Source organism: Pithys albifrons, chromosome 3 (genome assembly GCF_047495875.1).
Source record: "Pithys albifrons albifrons isolate INPA30051 chromosome 3, PitAlb_v1, whole genome shotgun sequence".
Taxonomy (NCBI): Eukaryota; Metazoa; Chordata; class Aves; order Passeriformes; family Thamnophilidae; genus Pithys; species Pithys albifrons.
This window is the reverse complement of record NC_092460.1, coordinates 4821706-4839578: the sequence shown is the minus strand read 5'-3', so window position 1 is coordinate 4839578 and position 17873 is coordinate 4821706. Positions and strand designations below refer to the sequence as shown.

At 43.0% G+C, this 17873-nt stretch overlaps 1 protein-coding gene across 18 annotated transcripts in view; it reads right to left on the bottom strand.

Annotated features, from left to right (window-relative positions):
* The window catches only part of FOXP1 (forkhead box P1), a 380458-nt gene that overhangs the window by 121625 nt on the left and 240960 nt on the right, over positions 1-17873 (bottom strand). Inside the window, exon 1 of one of the 18 annotated variants that reach the window (XM_071550253.1) lies at positions 2864-2935. The exons of the other annotated variants lie outside the window; for them this stretch is intronic. The gene's annotated coding sequence lies outside the window, so the exon portion shown is untranslated. Of the gene's footprint in view, positions 1-2863; positions 2936-17873 lie in introns of those variants that run through there. 18 annotated transcript variants of the gene reach the window in all.

Below are 17873 nucleotides of genomic sequence, written 5' to 3'. Positions count from 1 at the left end.
CTTCTAGCTGTCCTTCAAGGGCATCTGCCCAAGGACTTCTGCCAGGGCTGGAGAGACCTCCTGTCCAACAGGATGCGATTGCTCCTGCCCCTCTGCCTTCTTGGGTACTTCCATTCTGCATCACTGATCCCAAAGCCCATTCCTCAGCCTGTCCTGAGCCTCCATAACCCTCAGGGAGCTGTTGGGCAAGGGGGGCCAGTCACATCCCCCATCCCAGCCCCTGCCCATGTCACCTGGCCTCAAGCTGCTCATTTCCTCTTTCTTCTTCACATCACATTTAAGTTTCATGTCCTTAATTTGCCAGCCCTTCCCCTCCCTACTATTTCGACTGCCATTTTTCTTCCCTCAAACCTAAACCCACAGCTTCAGTCCCTACCATCCATGTGGGCTCTCCATGGAGCACTGACCTCCTGGAGCCAGGGAGAGAAACATCCACCTCCTCCTCCTCCAACCCACCAGCAAAGAACATACTTGAACGGAACTTCAAGATGTCAGGCAAATTTTCCTTTTTTCCATCTGAAGCCATTTCTCATAGGAAACCTACACCCCTGAGGAGGAGGAGGACCCTCCTGCCGATCCAGCACCTGCGGGGCAGCGGCAGTCAGGCGCTATTATGGACCGCAGAGCTCATCAACGCGCTGGAACTGACATGCGATTCGGGCAGACAAAGAGAGATTTTGAAAGCAAGTCAGTCTATTAAATTTATACCTACCTGCACAATGTGAAACAAACCACATCTTGGTTTCCTTTCATGTGCATGACAGTCTTAACTTGTTTCTTTTAATCCCATAAAAGCAGCTAAAGCATGCAACATGCTTCCTGGAGATGAGGCAAACCTGTATTTTGCTTCCTGACAGTGATTTAGTTTATAGGGTGTTGGTTTTTTTTCAGGGAAGATAATGAGCATTGTCCTAAACTGGTATTATAAAGGAAATACTACATGCAAGACAGACACCTGGCATTTAAAAAAGAATCCCATAAATTGACACTGTCTGTAACGGACCAAACACAGCTGCAACTCCTCACGCTGCACAGACACCAGTTCTGGATGCAGGAAGATCTCAGCAGCACTCGCCAAGGTTTTCTTTGGAAGTCAGCACCCTTCTGAAAATTCAAAGTGCCTCTCAGTCGGTCACACCCAAGAAGGACCATGGAGATGACCAGGGCTGTATGACCATGCAATAAATCCAGCAAATCCAAAGGGGCAAAGCAGTAATCCATGGAAACGTTCCACACAAGAGGGGGGGTTTAAGTGCCTTTAATTCCCAGCTGCAAACTCAACAAGCTGCCAGAAGGCAGAGACCACCGAGCACAAGGGGTTAATAGCCTTGCTAAAGAAAATTATACACATAATTTCCTTTTATCATAAAACAATACGTTTATTATTTTCTGTGTATCTGCTAAAGGGCACGGCCTTCTGAGTGGAAAACAAAACACAGCTTGGTCACATGTTTATTTGCTTCAGCTACTCCCTTTCCCTTCTGATAAATAATCAAACATGCCATCCAGAAAAAACAAAACCAGTGAGCTGGGAAATTTGATGGTCATCAAATAGACTAAGATACCAAGAAAAGCAGCCCACTGTTCCCACAGAGAGTTTTCTGCCCCACACCTACACTAACATCTGAGTAAATAACTTCAGTCACTCTTTCCATTTTCTCCATGCAATTACTCCTACTGTTAAACAAATTGTCCTTAAGGCAGTTGCAAACACCATTTTTTTTCCTGCAAAGTAGAACAACTTCTGAACATTAAAAAGCCAGACTAGCAATATATTTTCAAAATATGTTTGTTGTACTTGTGGTTTGGCTGAACACACAGCTTGATTTCTCTCTCTCTCTCTCTTGCTCTCTTTTCTAGGAAGATGGGGGTTTACGGTTTAAAATTTTGAAGTGTATTTAGATCTCAGAAAGGCAGGAAAAGCCTCGAGGAGGATGGGTTTTCTCCATAGGGCAGGCAGCATATTTTCCATTTTCTCTTATGTTTCACACTGTACGAGCACTGCAAATGCTTGCCAAAAAAAGTTACCTGCTATGTCAGTGGACTTTTGAGGAGGAGAAACCACTGAGAAGTATCAAGCATTTTTTTTAAGTCCCTTGAACAGAGGGAGAAAAAAATCCAGCACCTGTGTTGCGACATGGATTACCCAGAGGATCTACACTATCTTCCAACAACCCCTGAAGACCATTCATACAACAATCATTAATACTGAAAAACTGCAGAGAAAATCCCTCACATGAGAAGTTAACAACCATTACCCGGCGTGAGCACGCTTTCCCTTTCCTTTTGTAGTACCACAGGTCTAAACAATAGTCATATGAATGAGATAATAGCCATGCTTGTCTCAGCAGCCTGATTTTTATTAGCATGAAATTGGTACAAATATTAGCGAGGCTGGTTCACATGCGGTGCCAGAACCACGATGCAAACAATTTGTGGCAAACAAAAACGCGCCTCAGTGGGCTTGCGCCGCTTGTGCTGCCCAGAACAGCAGCCACGTTTCCCTTTTTGGGGGAGTTGTTGTTTAAGTTATTTTGGCACTTGTGCAAGTGCAAGGAGAAGAAGCAGCAAACACCACGCTGCTCCCGCGAGAGAGGAGCATCGCAAGGTGATGGGCACCCCAAAAGAGGACAAAGTCCTCTCCATGGTTCTCTGAAGCCATGCCAAAAATCCCGCCCTTGTCAAGCCTGCAGTAAACAACCTGAACCAGCTCCTTTTGCTACAACCAAAGCAATTCCCCTCTCCTGTGCTCCAGGCTGCCAGTGCAAGGCAGTGTGTTAAAAGTTCAGCCCTGCTGCCTGCACACTCCTCTCCTCTGAGCGCTCGCAGAGAAAATGAAGAGTTTAACAGAGTGAGCTCTTACTGTCTGCCTTTAGATTTCCGTCTTCGCGCTGGAGATGTGTTTCTGGCTGTTTCTGTGAAGCGGGGGCTGAAGAATGGTAAAAAGATGTTTGAATAAACAGGAAGTGCCGTGCAGCCGGAGTGCAGGCTGGAGGGAGACGCTGGAGCACTGCCCTTCGCAGCAGCCACTGGGCTCTGCCTCCACAGTAGCAACCTCTGCTTTTACTAAATGACAAAGAAACCGCAAAGCATTCCTTCCCTAATTCTTCCCTTGCGAAGTGGTGAGATTGGCTGGAGCTTGCAGGTAATCTCAAAAGTTGGGTTTAGCACTACAGCAGGCACAAAAATCTAGTGATCCTGCATTATTAAATCCCCCCCTATCTCTAAGCAGAAACATGCAGAACTAATTATGTCCCCAACCTAGACCAAACAGCAGCAAGAAGCACACCTCGCTCCTGTATCTAGGCAAATTCAGATCTGCACTAAGTCCAGCCAAGCTTGACGTTCCTACCCTCGACAGTGCTGTGACTTGCTCTGGAAACCGGCTCGGGAGCCTGGCTGGGCTGCAGAGCTGTTTTCTCTTAACTGCGTGAACTGAAATATAAACAACCACCTAAAAATACAACTTGTCTTGGGCGCAGGGACGTGCATCCAGCATCTCCAAAGGCGTGAGTTCAGCATTCCGGCAGATGCCATCCCTTCTTCATCATGTCCTTCCCCTCCCTAAAACAAACTACCTATTTAACTCGAGATGACTAACTAACCGTCTCCCCACCCAATTATCAAAGCCCTGTCTGCTGTCATATTGGTGACATGACACAGATATTGTCAAGAAAAAGTAAACTGGGGCTGGCACTCGACGGCAGCTGGTGAAGAGATGAGCAGTCGAACAGCCATATTCAATAAAAAAGAGGAACAGGATTCCTTTAGAAAATGTATTGCTGTTGTGGCAACGTGCTGCTGCCACTGAAGGGACTGATTTGTTATTTAGCATGTAGTCTTGGACTGTCTGTCATTCTGGGTGCTAATGCTCTGCTAAAATAACTCATTGGGAGCTGTCAGTGGGATGTTTACATAGGCCCCCAATCTTTTCTTCATACAAGGAAATTTTTTACTGGAATTCATCTTCTTTTGATCTCACATTCAAAGCAACAGCAGCTTGATAGACATGCAAGTCTGAAAGCAAATCCAGACGCTGAAGATAAACCGCCAGAGTATGACAGGCAGGAGCATCTAAAGCTTATAAAAATGAAGAGAACAGCATGTCGTCTGAGTATTACAATAGCAGAAATCAAGAGACATATTAGGTGGAACTGATCAGCCACAAAAACAGTTCAAAAGGCAGATCATAGAAACAGAAGACTAAGCTAGGAAAAAAATAAAATTGGAAAGATCTGCTTTACAGAGGCATCACCTCCTCTCTGAGTACCGCAGCGTTTCCGCTCCAGCATGTAAACTTAAGGGGAAAAAAGAGCACGGCTTGTGCTGTCTCTACTAACTCAGCAGTTCTTACCTTCAACTCACCAATTAATTTGCCGAGTATACGTTTCAATTACGTGTTATTCAAACTGAAATTAAAATAGGACACTGTGCCGCTTGTGTCTACACCCCAGCCTTCTCCTACACCACAGGCAGGGGGAAACTGTGCCTCTTCATTAGGGAATGGGGGAATTGCATCCCCTTGCAAGGCGCAAGAGGGGCCCTTGGCCTCAGCCCCTGCCACCATTTCAGCATGTTTGTCTATCAAAGGACTGAACCTTGGGATGCTCCTGAGCTCTACCACTGGTGCAGAAATATTAGTTCAGAAGGTAATTTTATTTAAATTGAATTACGTGTGCCATGGAGTCCACAGCTATGCTCCGAAGGCGATGCTTGCCGGGAAACAATTGCTGAAACTTTCTCTAGAATCCCATACATTTTTAATTTTATTTCCCCAAATAAGCTTCTTATTCTAATTGAAGTCAGCAAATATAATGAAAAAGTAATTCTCAAACAATTTTGTACTTAGAGCTGTTTGTTAACAAACACTGAATGAGCAGCAGTGTTAGGTTAAAGGGCAGCAGGATTCCACATTATAATTTAGCCTGCGGTTATTTCTGATTAAGAACACCCTCCGGGACAGCAAAGCAAGATCTTCTTTTGCAGCAGGCATAGCTTTTAAAATTAGCCTCTTCTCAATAATAAAACCAACAGGAAAACTGTGGATTTAAAACTGTATTAACCAATTTGAAGTGGTGCAATCAGTTTATGTCTTGCTTTCTGCAAACCACTGTTCCCTGCCTTAGTCAAGTTTCAAATGTAAAAATGCTGCCTGGATTCTGAAACTGTTGTAAGAAAGTCACCTTCTGTCATGCTTATGTAGCTATCTAATGTGCTAAAGGCTGATTATTTATCTTTAAACTGTACTAGTTTAATCTTTTAAGGTCACCACTAATCTGCTCCAACCTTTTAAAAAATAGCAGCTTTCAAGACTTACTGCTGGAATCACTAAACTTGGCTCTGAATGTCATTGTAAGGGATACATTAGCCAGAGCGAGTGTAGTTTTACAATGTAAACACCAAATATAAATCCCCACCTAAATGAGAAGAAAAATATGATCTCCACGCCAGGAGAAATATCAGTAAATAAGACCAACACAGTATTATTTCACTCAAATATCATTCCAAATCATGTCACTGTTTTTCTCTCCTCCTCCTCCCTTCCCAGTGCAAAACTTGGGTATAATTTAAAGGATCATTAGGTGCTTTTTCTTTATCTTTTCCCTTTCTCAGCAGCAACTTTGCATGCCTGCTGCGAAGCCTCCTGACCGCATTTGGAAGTCGTTTTAAGTCCAAAACCCCTCTCAGGTTATTCCTGTGCATGTGCTGCACAGCACTCCTTTATACTCCTCTTTTTCCTTTTCCCCTGGACTTCTTCTGGACTTGAATGTCACAGTAGACCTTGAATGTGAAATGGCTTCAAGCTAATTGCTTTAATTACTTGAAGATGTGCAGGCAGGTGAAACTTGATCCCCTTGGCCATTGTAGAGACCAGGAACAACACAGGAATGTTTACATAGTGGTTTGAGTTTAATAGACAGTAGAGCTGAGTTTCAGACAGCTAGCAAAAACACAGCTAATAGGTGACCTCTTAATGTAGTCCTCCTTTTTAAAAACAAAATACAATTTCATTTTATACAAGGCAATGTCCCTAAATGCCAAGGTTATCTGCTTGACTTTTTCAGTGAGCATGCACTGCGTTGCACCTGACATTTATGCCAGAAACTCTATCCTGAATGCACTTCCCTCTACCTTAAAACAAAAAGCACTTTATGTGTCAGTCACCTCACAAACAGATTAGAGCTGGATGGGGTTTCCTTATAAGTGCAGTCATTTTAATTTAAAATTGAGTGGTTTTCACCACTGTAATACTCCTTTCCCCTCATCCCTGGGGCACTCCTACCCTCTGGTGGGCACCAGAACAATCCCTTGGTGGGGTCTTCTCGAAAGGCCAAGTATGACTCTTACTGTTTTTCCAGAGATTCCAGTGCATTTGTAGCACACTGTGAAGACACTGACTGGCTGTGAAGTGCTTTTTCAAAGGTGCATTGGTTTTACACACGGCACAAATTCAGCAGCTCTTCCTCAGGCAAAACTCCTCCTGACTGGGAATTGCAGCATTTGGGGTCAGTGACGATCAGGTTTGCTTTCCAAGAATCATGAGGTAAGTAAAGCACACTTGAAACCAGCCAAAGACCAGTGAGCAGGTACAGCACAAGTGTAGCAAGACTCAAAAGCAAAGACTCAATTTGGCAGAAGTGATAGCATAAAGGTATTTACCATAGGTCTAGTCCAAAAAACAAACACTGAGAACAGGTAATACCTAATAGTCACTTTCCTGGCACAGGCACTTTTGAGTTTTGTTGCCAGTCCTAAAAAACTGTTAAAATCAGTTCTATTGAGTGAATATAAGCAGAAAAATTACACGTATTACATCCCAGACAAGTAGGAATAAATAAAATAGAATTTATGGAGGAAGGAAAAAGGGAAGGCAATCTGAGGAACAAGACTGGAAAAAGCACAAACACACTGAGGCAGAGGAGGGGAGGCCAAATTACCATGCATTTGGTACCAGCAAGAAAGGAAAACAATCCCAAACCCCACAGCCCTGCGAATAAAAGGCATTTTTATTCTGATCTTGGCAATTCTGCTCAGAAAGTTTCAAATTCTCCAGTACCTTATGCTGGAACTAGCAACCCCCTGGGCAGAAGCAAACAGAAGAAGGAGGAAGGCTGCTCCAAGCCCCTCTGGATGCAACCAAGGCTCCCAGGAAGACAATAGACACTGGCTCTGTGCTCTACCTTGCCTATTATTCCCAATCCTCTGAAGCAAATGAGTAACTGATCTTAAATAATACAGAGCAAGGAACAATAGGAGCTGGGATACTTGGGAACATGCCTCTTTCTTTTGAGAGATAGTCTCAGCAGCACATACACATTCACTGTTACAGAATCACAAAGGTTGTTGCCCCATGTCCCTCCACATCACCTCCAAAAAGCTCAAATTCCAGTCACTGGGGGGTTTTGACAGATTTTTTTTTTCAGTACATCCTGGAAGATTTTAAGAAAAAAAGAGGAAGATCAGAACAAAAAAAAAGTGTCAATTTAAAGATTTAGTATAAACTAGTCCAAGCCTGTGGGAGGAACGCTAAGTGGAAAAAGTAAACACGGTCCCCCTAAGAAGTTCCCCTGGAAGCTGAGCAGGCAGCCAGTGCCTGGTACCCACTGCCCCGCGCCCGGGGAGGTCACCCCAGCTATGCTAAACTGACAGGTTCAGTTTACAGCAGGCCAGCACTTTGTTTGGATATACTGGCCTTGCTCACCGCCAGCTTAACAACAGATGGCTCGAAAACTTTCATTATGTTGCAGAGGGCTGAACTGCAAACAATCGGGAAAACTGTGAAAAGTTTAACTCTCTGCAAGCCAAGCAGGGAAGTGCTGCCCTCGCCAGCCGGCTGCGCCTCCCGCCCTGGCCATGGGCGCCTTTAAATTAATTAAAGCGGGATGGGATGATTAATCATACCTGCACACGGTCCTGGGGATGCCTGGGAAAAAGAATTTGCAATTTGACAAGGTCATTTCAATAAAAGTAGCATTCCAGGAGAAAATGGACTTTGACGGATTGCAAAGCTGATTTTAAACCTTCCCCAAGCCTCTGGCTTCAGGAAAGTTACAGAAAGTTTCTGCAATAATCCTCCAATCAGGGTTTATCTGGAGCCTTCCAATGGGTGTTCTTCCATCTCCTGAAACAGAGCCTCCGTCCCTCAAATTCCCACTTCAAACTTTCACCCTCGACAGCAAGAGAAGGCCACCAAATAATCTAACACACAGATCTGAGTATGATTTATCCAAATCTGTGTATAATTTAAATATTCATCTAACTGATTCAATTCATAAGCACCCTAATATCTTTTAACGCTCTAAGGCAGGTTATAAATGCACCTTCCAAGGTTTAATTCAATTGACAATCTTATATACATCTCATCACTGGAAATGCATTATTTTATATTATTCAAGAAATGAACAAATCTGTTTTCCACAAATGTATTTTAAAAGCGACTCTTTCCTGTTATTGAAAGAAAATTGTGTTTATTACTCCTTTAGCATAGTGTAAACTCATAAACGTCAACAGAGAGTACAAGGAAAACTGTCAACTAAATATTGTTTCCTTCATGAGCTGCTCTTCCAAGTCAATTACGCCTTTCAACTTCTGGGGCATTGTATGATAAACTGGCAGTAAAAATCATTCACATTAATATACCATGGTGCCTTGCCTGCAAAAGGTAATTAAAGAAGTAAATGACTCATAAGAATAGACATATTAGCTGCAAAATGAAAGGCAACTGAGCTGCCACATGAAAATATGTACCATTAAGATACTGCATTTTCATATTCCTGTAATCAGCTTCAGTAGACTAATGCTTATTTAATCCAGTTCTCGCCTAAGTCCATCAACAACTGTTTTTTGCTGTTTTCTCCTTGACTGAACATTATGTGTGCAGGTTTGGAATAAATACTGCAATAAGATTTTTGCATAGTCAATTGAAGAACAGGTTTTTTATCTTTTAAAAACTATTTTTCTTTCCCACGAGGAGGAATGCAGCAGAGAAGGATATTCCAGGGCTTCTTTCAGTGCTGATATGCTTTGAGTCAAATATACACCCTGGTCTAGCATTTACCATTTTGATTTGTTAAACTATTAGCAAAGAAACAAGACTAACCTTCCAACTTCCCATCTCCTCCCATGAAAAAGGCTTTTCCTTGTTAATGCACATTTTTGTTAGGGTTAGAAAAATAAGAAAGGTTTTCTCTTTCTTAAGTCTTTGAGGCAAGGTGGAGCAAGGAAAGGAATGGGCATTACTGGGTTTGTGGAGGAGATGGACCTGCAGGTTGAGTTGTCCACTGCCCTCAACCAAAGTACATCCCAATGACCTGCTCTTCCCAGCCCAGCCTCAGGTGACCTGATCTCCAAACCCACACAGATACAATTCCAGCATCCCATCTTGGCAGAGGGACCACCAAGCTCAGTGCAGCCTGGTCCTGACTTCCAGGAAGGGCCTTTGCTGAGAGCTTGCCCAGCCTTTGGGTGACATGTGGTGCACATCTCAGTCCACCCTGGCTCTGTGGCCATCACATAAACCAAAGTCTTTCAGTGAAGGGTCTTGGGCTGAACTTCCCAAGTCTGTCCTTCTCCTCCCAAGGGGATGGCAGATAGATGGTAAAACTCAGAGAAAAAAGTACACTTGTCTCCAAAAGAAAACACCCTGCAAAATACTCAAACATTTATAACTCATCCTGTTTGTGAGCAGTAATTAAAGTATTCTTTTCATCACAATAATAGCACTGTAAGGCCAAGATCCAAGCTACTTTTGACTGCACAGTTCTCACAGTTATTTCATTTTCTGAAGTATGGGGTGGAGTGAACTCTGGTAGCTCAGCCATTGCTACAGTGCGGCTGTTGACAAATGCTGACTCTCCTAAACAGCAGACGCTGCACATGTACCATCCATCCCTTATTTATTGTGCCCGACACAGGTTTATCCTTGCAAAAAGAGATCTTTCAATAAAATCTTCACACAATGCTTTGCAACCTGCATTATGTGTTACTTATCACCATCAGTACGAAAGAGTGTAAGACTCAAAATGTAGGATCAATCATTATTTAAACTGTATTATTGCTTCTCCATTTGAGCAGACATCACTTTGTACCCACAATTAATGAGCTCTAGTCCTTTTTCTAATTAAGGAACAAAGGTTCTTGTGTGCAGAGTATAGAGTGACACTGTCTAGAGAACACACATTTAAATAGAAGAGAATCCTTCTAATTACCTTACAATAGGATTTTTCATATCCAGGAACATAATAGGATCAAGAAATTAGAGCATTTCCAACAGCATTTACAAATAAGTCACTACAAAATATTGTTTAAAGGTCATAATGTATCTCTAAAAACAAGAGGACGTTATGGAGACTAGTGCCTAACAATTCCATATTTATAAAATTAACCTTTGAGCATTGATACAAAGAAAATGCAACACAGAAATTATATGTGTATGCATAGAGATAAATTTGAAAAAAAATGAGGAGTCAGCTATTAGAGCCTGAAACACTTCAGGCTTGTGCAGATTAGGATCCAAACACACAATTAAGAAAGTCAGAAAGGTAACCTCGCTTCATCCAGTAATTAGGGCTGTTAGAAATTGGATACTGTCTCTTAAAAGTGTTACAAATACACCACACTACTAAATAACCTGCACTGCTGGGAAAGTATACTCGCTATCAAGGGCAAAGCTGCTATACACTGAGGTAACAGTAAATGACAGACTGTTGTTCAAGTCCATTAGCTGCTATGTGATAGGAGCACATTCACTAGCACACGACCTGTGAAAAATCTTAGATCTCTTTAAATCTTTGAATTGGATTGCTGCATTAATTCTTAAGAACTGCAATCCTTCAACCAAGTCAAATTACCCTCATTAACAGGGCAAAAACTGCCTCTGCAATAAGTTAAAAAAAAAAGATATTTATTACCTATAATCACTTTCACGTACTTCACCTGGAAGTGTGACAAACTGGGACAACAACTTCAGGGGCTGGCACCAGTTCAGCTGCTGGTGGGACCGGGATGGAGGGGCCGTGCCGCGCGCGTGTCGCCGTCTGTGCACGATCCTGTGCTGACATTCAGCGTAAATACATGTGCTTCTTGGGGGAAAAACCTCAATGAATGTTCTAAGAAAAGAAAAATCACTAAGAATAAGCACAGGCACTGAAGCGAACTGTGTGTGTGCCACTGAAATAACCGCAAAAGAGGAGGGGAAATTCTTCAGTTATTCAAGGCTTGATTAGAACACTACTTCGTAATTAGGCATGTTACAAGTATTGTCATCAACCAGAAAATTCATGTACTAACTAAAAGGTCTCAGAAGCTGGCTCAAGCCTTCTATTCATTAACAACATCTGCTATTAATGTTTAACCCTCATAAACATGCACCAAACATTCAGTAAAGATTAAAAATAAATATTTTGTTGTGCTATTTTATCCGTGTGGTGATCTGCAGGGTTCTGTGGATATCAAGAACTGCTGCAACAGCCAGAGAGATAATGGACAAATATTTGGGCTTTGCTGGAAAGAAGATATTCCTTTCTCCAGTCACTGCTTCTCTGCACTTCAGATGTTACAGCTCCTGAGCCAGGCCAGTACAGCACAATGAACAGCAATGCAGACATACAGACTCAAATACACCTATGTGTATCTGTACACATACACACATATGACAGTATGAATCATTTATTTTAAAGATTAAATTTCCTGGAGCAATTTTCAGGTTGAACTTTCCAAAGGACCTTTTGTTTAATTTTTTTCTAATTTAAAAATGAGTGTTCCTGGGACAAAAGATTCACTGCAAAACAGGGAGCTGAGTAAGTCCAGGATCCAGAAATGAGAAACAGAGCGTTTCATCTACATTTTACTGCTGCGAGTCCAGATGAGAGCCCTGATCCTGCAGTCAGATCCTAATGGGCAGATCTTTGGAAGAGTCTTTGGAAAGACTCATTTCCACCACTGAGGTTTTAATGTAAGCATTGCAATCTGCTTGTGCAGGCTCATTTACAGCGAGGAGACCGAGCTAAGTGGTGAGCTAATGTGACCCTCTAATGACTCCTGGAAGTGCATCCGGACATCCTCCATCCCCGTCCCTCTTCCTGCGGACGGGTGTCGGTAGTACAGTCCCTGCTGCTCCCCACCTTGGCTTACACAAGCAGCCCTGGAACACCAGGAGGCAGGTCCCACAGCTCCCTGCCTTCCCTGCTCCCTCCTGCCCCCCCACACCCCCAGACCCAGCTGCCCCCCATGCAAAGTGACGCCCAGGTCTCAGCAGAGCCCGAGGTTCCGGCATCAGGCAGCAAAGATCCTGCCTGCACCCATCTCACCGTCGTATTTTAATTTGCAGCAATGCCAAGATACAAACCAAGCCACAAAAGTAATGAAAAATACAGCTCTTTTTGTCTTCAAACATGACATTCATGGCGGATTCACTGTCTGCATGTTGCAGCACGCTCTATTCTTAGCACCGTGCCTTTTAAAGTTAGGCCCATTATTTTCTACGGTGTATCAAGATCAGTATGTATAACATATGCCATATTGTTGACACTTCCCTGGATGTACTGCACGCCATATGCCTAAAGCACTAAAAGGGGTGATGAACAGAGTGGCAATACTGAAAGGAGAATAAGATACACGGAGCATGTTGAATGAATTCAGTTATATAATTCAGCCAATAAGGGTTTCCATACATTTAACAATCTACTCTTCCCCCCCCCACCCACCCCCCCCCCGCCCCCTGCTTTTTTTGCCCCCCCCCTCTTCTATAAAAATGAATTTAGCAACTTTCCACTGTGAAAAGTTAGCACGCTGGACACGTATTCAAAGCAAACATTTAATCACAGTGGGCCCACCAGGTCTAAAAAGTATACATGTAAAGATAGATCATATATAATCACACCAATAAAACAAACAAAAAAGGACTATTCATACATTTTAGCAATAAACTAAAAAAATAAAACATACAGTTCTGCTCCTGCTTCTACTTGTCCTTTATTTTACCTTGCATAAATCCATACCCCAAGTCCAATTCCTAGAACTAGGGAAGATGTCATCTTGCCCATCTTTAGAGGTTTATTTACTAGTTTCTGTACTAAGAATTATTATCTGAAGAACCCAGAAACTAATGCTCTCTTAAACTACAGTATTTTTGTCCAAATCTTCTGGAACGGATTATAAAATTGAAATGTAAGAAGGAACACAGCTGAGCTATATTTATAACACGAATGCCGCTCTTCAGCATCTGATACATACACATGTGTATCCTCATTTCTATGCCATCCCTCGGCACGCTCTAATGGGTACACTAGCTGCATACTTGTCATTAAAATAAAAAAAAAAGGAACTGACTCATCACTGAGAACAGTTTTGACAGTACTTGCATGCAGAGCCCTGGCAGAGAGGTTCAAGCTATTTGACTGAGACCGGCTACAAACGACAAACGTTGGACTGAATTAATAATCAGGGGAAAAAAGCAAACATGCAAATGCTCTGCACGGGTACAGGCTGATGCACAGGTGAACCCAAGTCTAGTCTGCAAGTTTAGTCCTTGGAGTTATGTGCTACCTGGAGGAAGGAAAAGATCTGGAAAGCAGGTATCACTGCAGGGAATTCCTACTGCTGAGACACTGATGGGGTCAGGAAAATGGGACAGTACTGCAGAAACACCTGGCAGGAACACACAGGACCCTTCCAGAGGGAGTATCCCACCTGGCATCGAGCGCAGGGATGGTGTAGGGAAGCAGGTTCTGTCCTGGCATACTGGGAAGCACGGCTGCTCCTTACAGAGATGCTGCTAATGCTCTGGAGCTAATGATGCCACACAAAGCTGAAGCTTCCCCATCCTCTGTCGTTAGTGCCACTATGCACCCACAGGCAATGGATCAAAGGGGCTATGAGAAGATAAGGAGAATCCATTTTCATTTCAAAACATGAAAATTCTGGCACAGGAGATCACTACAGAAGATCAGTTCTGTTATGTTTCAGCAGTGTGTTGAAGGGGAATGTTGCATTTTAAATGTACATGCACATACCTATTTATCTGAGTAAGCAACATCATTATCAGAATAAAGCAACCTAAGAGGAACATGGGTCTTTTGTTAAAGTGGAAGGCAGAATCCTCCTTGTGAAAAACATCAAAGAAAAGGAACACATGCTGATGTTTAAAAACAGTCTATGTCTAATACAGAACATCAAGACTTAAAAAAATCCACACACCCAACAAAGAAAATCCCTTTGCTTCACAATATTTTCCTTAGAAACAAACTTAGCACTTACTGCTGACCAGGAATGGGCTGCCAGTGCCTGGTTAAAGCTCTGGCTGTGCAATCCACTAGTGGGAATTCAGATAAAAGTTAATATACACCAATTTCACATTGTCAAAATTAGCACAAGTGGAAGTTCTGTGAGTGGAAACACTTGCACTGCATCAGTATTAGGCCAGAAGGAAAAGGGAAGAACATGTCCCAAAAAATTAGAAAAGGAAAGGGTTCAGATGGGCATGTCAATGCCTGCTCTGCTCCTGCTCTGAGCTGTCTTTAGGGGAAAACAGAACAAAACAAAGCAAAACAAAACAGCTTCATTTTGCAAAAGCCACAAGTGCACAGCTATTTGCAGAGGGAAGTGGTGAGCAGGCATCACCTCCTGTCAGCATTCCTTGGTCTGTGCCTTTAGTACATCACCCTTGGCCACGAGATGTCAAGTTATGGTGCACAAAAGCCTTTTACCTTCCGGCCTCTGACTCAGGGCTGGTCCAAGCAGAGCACAGCCAAACGCTCTACTGGCTGTTGGCGACGTTAGTTTGATGGACCTCATCCAGTTCCTTGTGGACTACTGTCCATATTAGGAAAAAATCCCCACTTGACACTGGCACTGGGATCCAGCCCTATCCACAAACACCAGCAGCATTACAGGCTTTTCCTTGGGAGCCAGGTTGAGACACAAGGATCACAGCCCTGTCAATGTGCCCAAGATCCCTAATAATTACAATCATATAAAGCAAGAAACAATTCTACCAGGGCAAATTAAAACATCTCGTGTTTGTTCTGTAAGAAAAGCCACACAACACCACATAGGCAACAAAAACAAAAGTAAAAAAATCCCCTAAACCACCCTGTGGTGAACTTTGTTTCCTTTTTCATGCAGCACTGGTGACGTTTGCAGGGCAGCTCAGAAGGGTAAAAGGGCATCGCTACCACAGCATTATTTAATTCTGCCAGGCAGATCCCCCAGACCTGCAACGAGTGTCTGCTTCCTACCCATCAGGCCATTAATCACCCAGACTCCTAAAAGGTTCAATTCATGTGCCCACTCAGAGAACTCATGAGATGCCTGATAGTCATATGTCATTTGAGAAGGGAACAAAACTGTATTCTTCTCTGAACTGATGTAGCTCCTATTACCAAGAGACTCTCTCCCCTGGGAGCGACCAGAAGAGTGAGATGAAGGAGAGCTGACTCAAAGCTCTGCCTCGCAAAGACACATAATTGATGCAGAAGGGAAAGAGAGTTATTAGGAAGCTGCCACTACCCGTATTTTGCCAACAATCTGGGGAATTGGTGAAATGATTTTTAAAGTGGTGAAAAATATCTCCAATTTTCAGTAGATACACCCTAGACAGACAGGCTGCTCTCCAGCAAAGACCGCTCTCTGCCTTGAATAACAGCTTAGTGATAGCAAAGGAAGTTTTTACCACCTTAAAATTGGACATTTCTTCTACTGATTAACTTCGCTCTTCCTGCAACCCTTAGAGCAGCTGGAAGTGATGCCTGGGCACTACACTTGCTCACAAATCCTTTGCTTCCCTTGATATCCACCACTTCAAAATCTCGATCCTTATCTACTGATTCTCTTAAAAGCCTGGGAGATACAAATCTGGGAGACAACTCCTGCTCCTCAGCACTGCACAGCACCAGTGAGTCCCAGCACAAATGCACAGGGGTGTGGGGTGCCTGGGGGTCCCAGGCTCTGCCTCCCTGGGGCACAGCAGTGAACAGATAACCTGACTCCCACCGTACACACCACCTACCCAGATCGGGCTGAAATGTGACACACACATATAGCATTTGACAGTATCATTTCCTGGAAATGACAGCTGGAAAAAAAAGAGCATGAAAAAGGTAAAGGCCCACTTTTGCATCTTAAACAAAAATAGTTGTGTTGCTCTGCACTTGATAGAAAATAGAAGAAAAACAAGATGTTGTTTATCCTGCTCTCTTGCTTCTTCGTTCTGATTTTCTTCATTTAATTACTGCCCTATCAGGTAAACTAATAGATAAAACAGAGAAAAATATAAAATCCTAAAAGCACCCCAGCAATTGCTTCAGATCCTCATTTTTCTCCTGTAAATAGTCCATACCTCAATAGAAATGGTATCCACTATTTTTTTTTTTAATTTTTCCCCTACAAAATTCAGCATTGACTTTTTTTCCCCTCAAACTAGACAGAGCAACTAAGTTTCAGGCAGCCTGGCACATTCATTGCCCCTCGATGCTTTACCTTTCTCACTGGCACCTTTTGATCGCTGAGGCTTTGGGAGCACTAAACTGAACTGCTCTCCTGCTGTAATTCATAATTACCAATTCACAGCATTTTTCAGCACTCCATAGATGCCAGCCTGCTGCTCAGGAGTCAATATAAGATTGAAAAATGCTGAAATTTTTTTGGTCAATTGAGATTCTTTTCAAAAATTTCCCCATTCCTCCCAAAGGCTACAAAAACCATACTGAGCTGCTGCTGTTACTGGAGAGCCAACCTGGATGCTTCATGCTGCACGGAGCAAAGAGGAGGCAGAGGGGCCGCTTTCAAAGGGTTTATAACGTTGAAAAGCAGTTTATGATACATAAACAGCCCTTTTCAGGTTCAAAAAATCTTTTCCCTTTCAGTATCACCATTATTCCTATTGGTTTCCTCTGCCTGCAGCTGCTCCCCAGCAGGCAGATACAAAACGCGGCTCCACGGGCGACAGGCGCGCTCAGCCCTCACCCCTCGGCACAAACATGTCACTACGATGATCCTGCTGCTCCCACACAGGAGAAAAACACCTCCGTGGGCCACAGCTCAGTCCCAGCCCAAACAGCAGCCCATGGAGTGGGCAGAGCTGCCTGTGCAGGGGCTAATGGGGCCGTCCTGGTGGCCACCTTTGTACCCAGAACACAATCTCGGCTATTGTTCAATGGTCATGAAAAATTAGGTTGCATGGTTAAAATTTCCCACTCCAAGTGTAGGTATGAGGCCCTGTAGTATATTTTGCTCTTATGGCTTACCTATGGGACCTTCAGCAAAGGAAGTCCATGCTGGGAGTGAGTGTGAAATATAGGACTCTGCAGGCTGGAGAGAAAGTCTTAACCAGAGTGCTTGAATTAAAGTAAGTGTTTCACCAGTGATCCTTCATTAAACCTGTGCCTCAAGTTCTCTTACAAACAACTAGCAATACACACCCGCCCTGAAATCATCTTAAAGTCTTTCAACAAAATTAAAAAGCCTCTTGTCCACCACCCAGATTTTACAGACACGGCAACTAAAACACAGAGATGAGTTCAACAGTGGAAACAATTCTCATGAACAACAAAAAGATAAGGAGTTTTGAACATTAAGAAGTAGAATTAGGTGCAAAAAACCTTTTCTCTGGTTGCTTACTAGCATAGCTAATCTCAAACACTTTCTGGTCCTCTCTTCAATACAATCAGTGAATTAACAAATTGGTAAATCCTTATATTCAATTTTTGGTGTGAAACGACAAAATATTCCTTTTAATTTTTAAACAGCTCTAAGATAGAAACACTTCACTATTTCCCTCTTTGGCAGGGAAACATGCCAAAATACCAACATCCCTGGCTGAAACTCAGCTGTTCTGCAGGTTAACACTGCACTCAAGTCCTCCAAACCAAATGTGC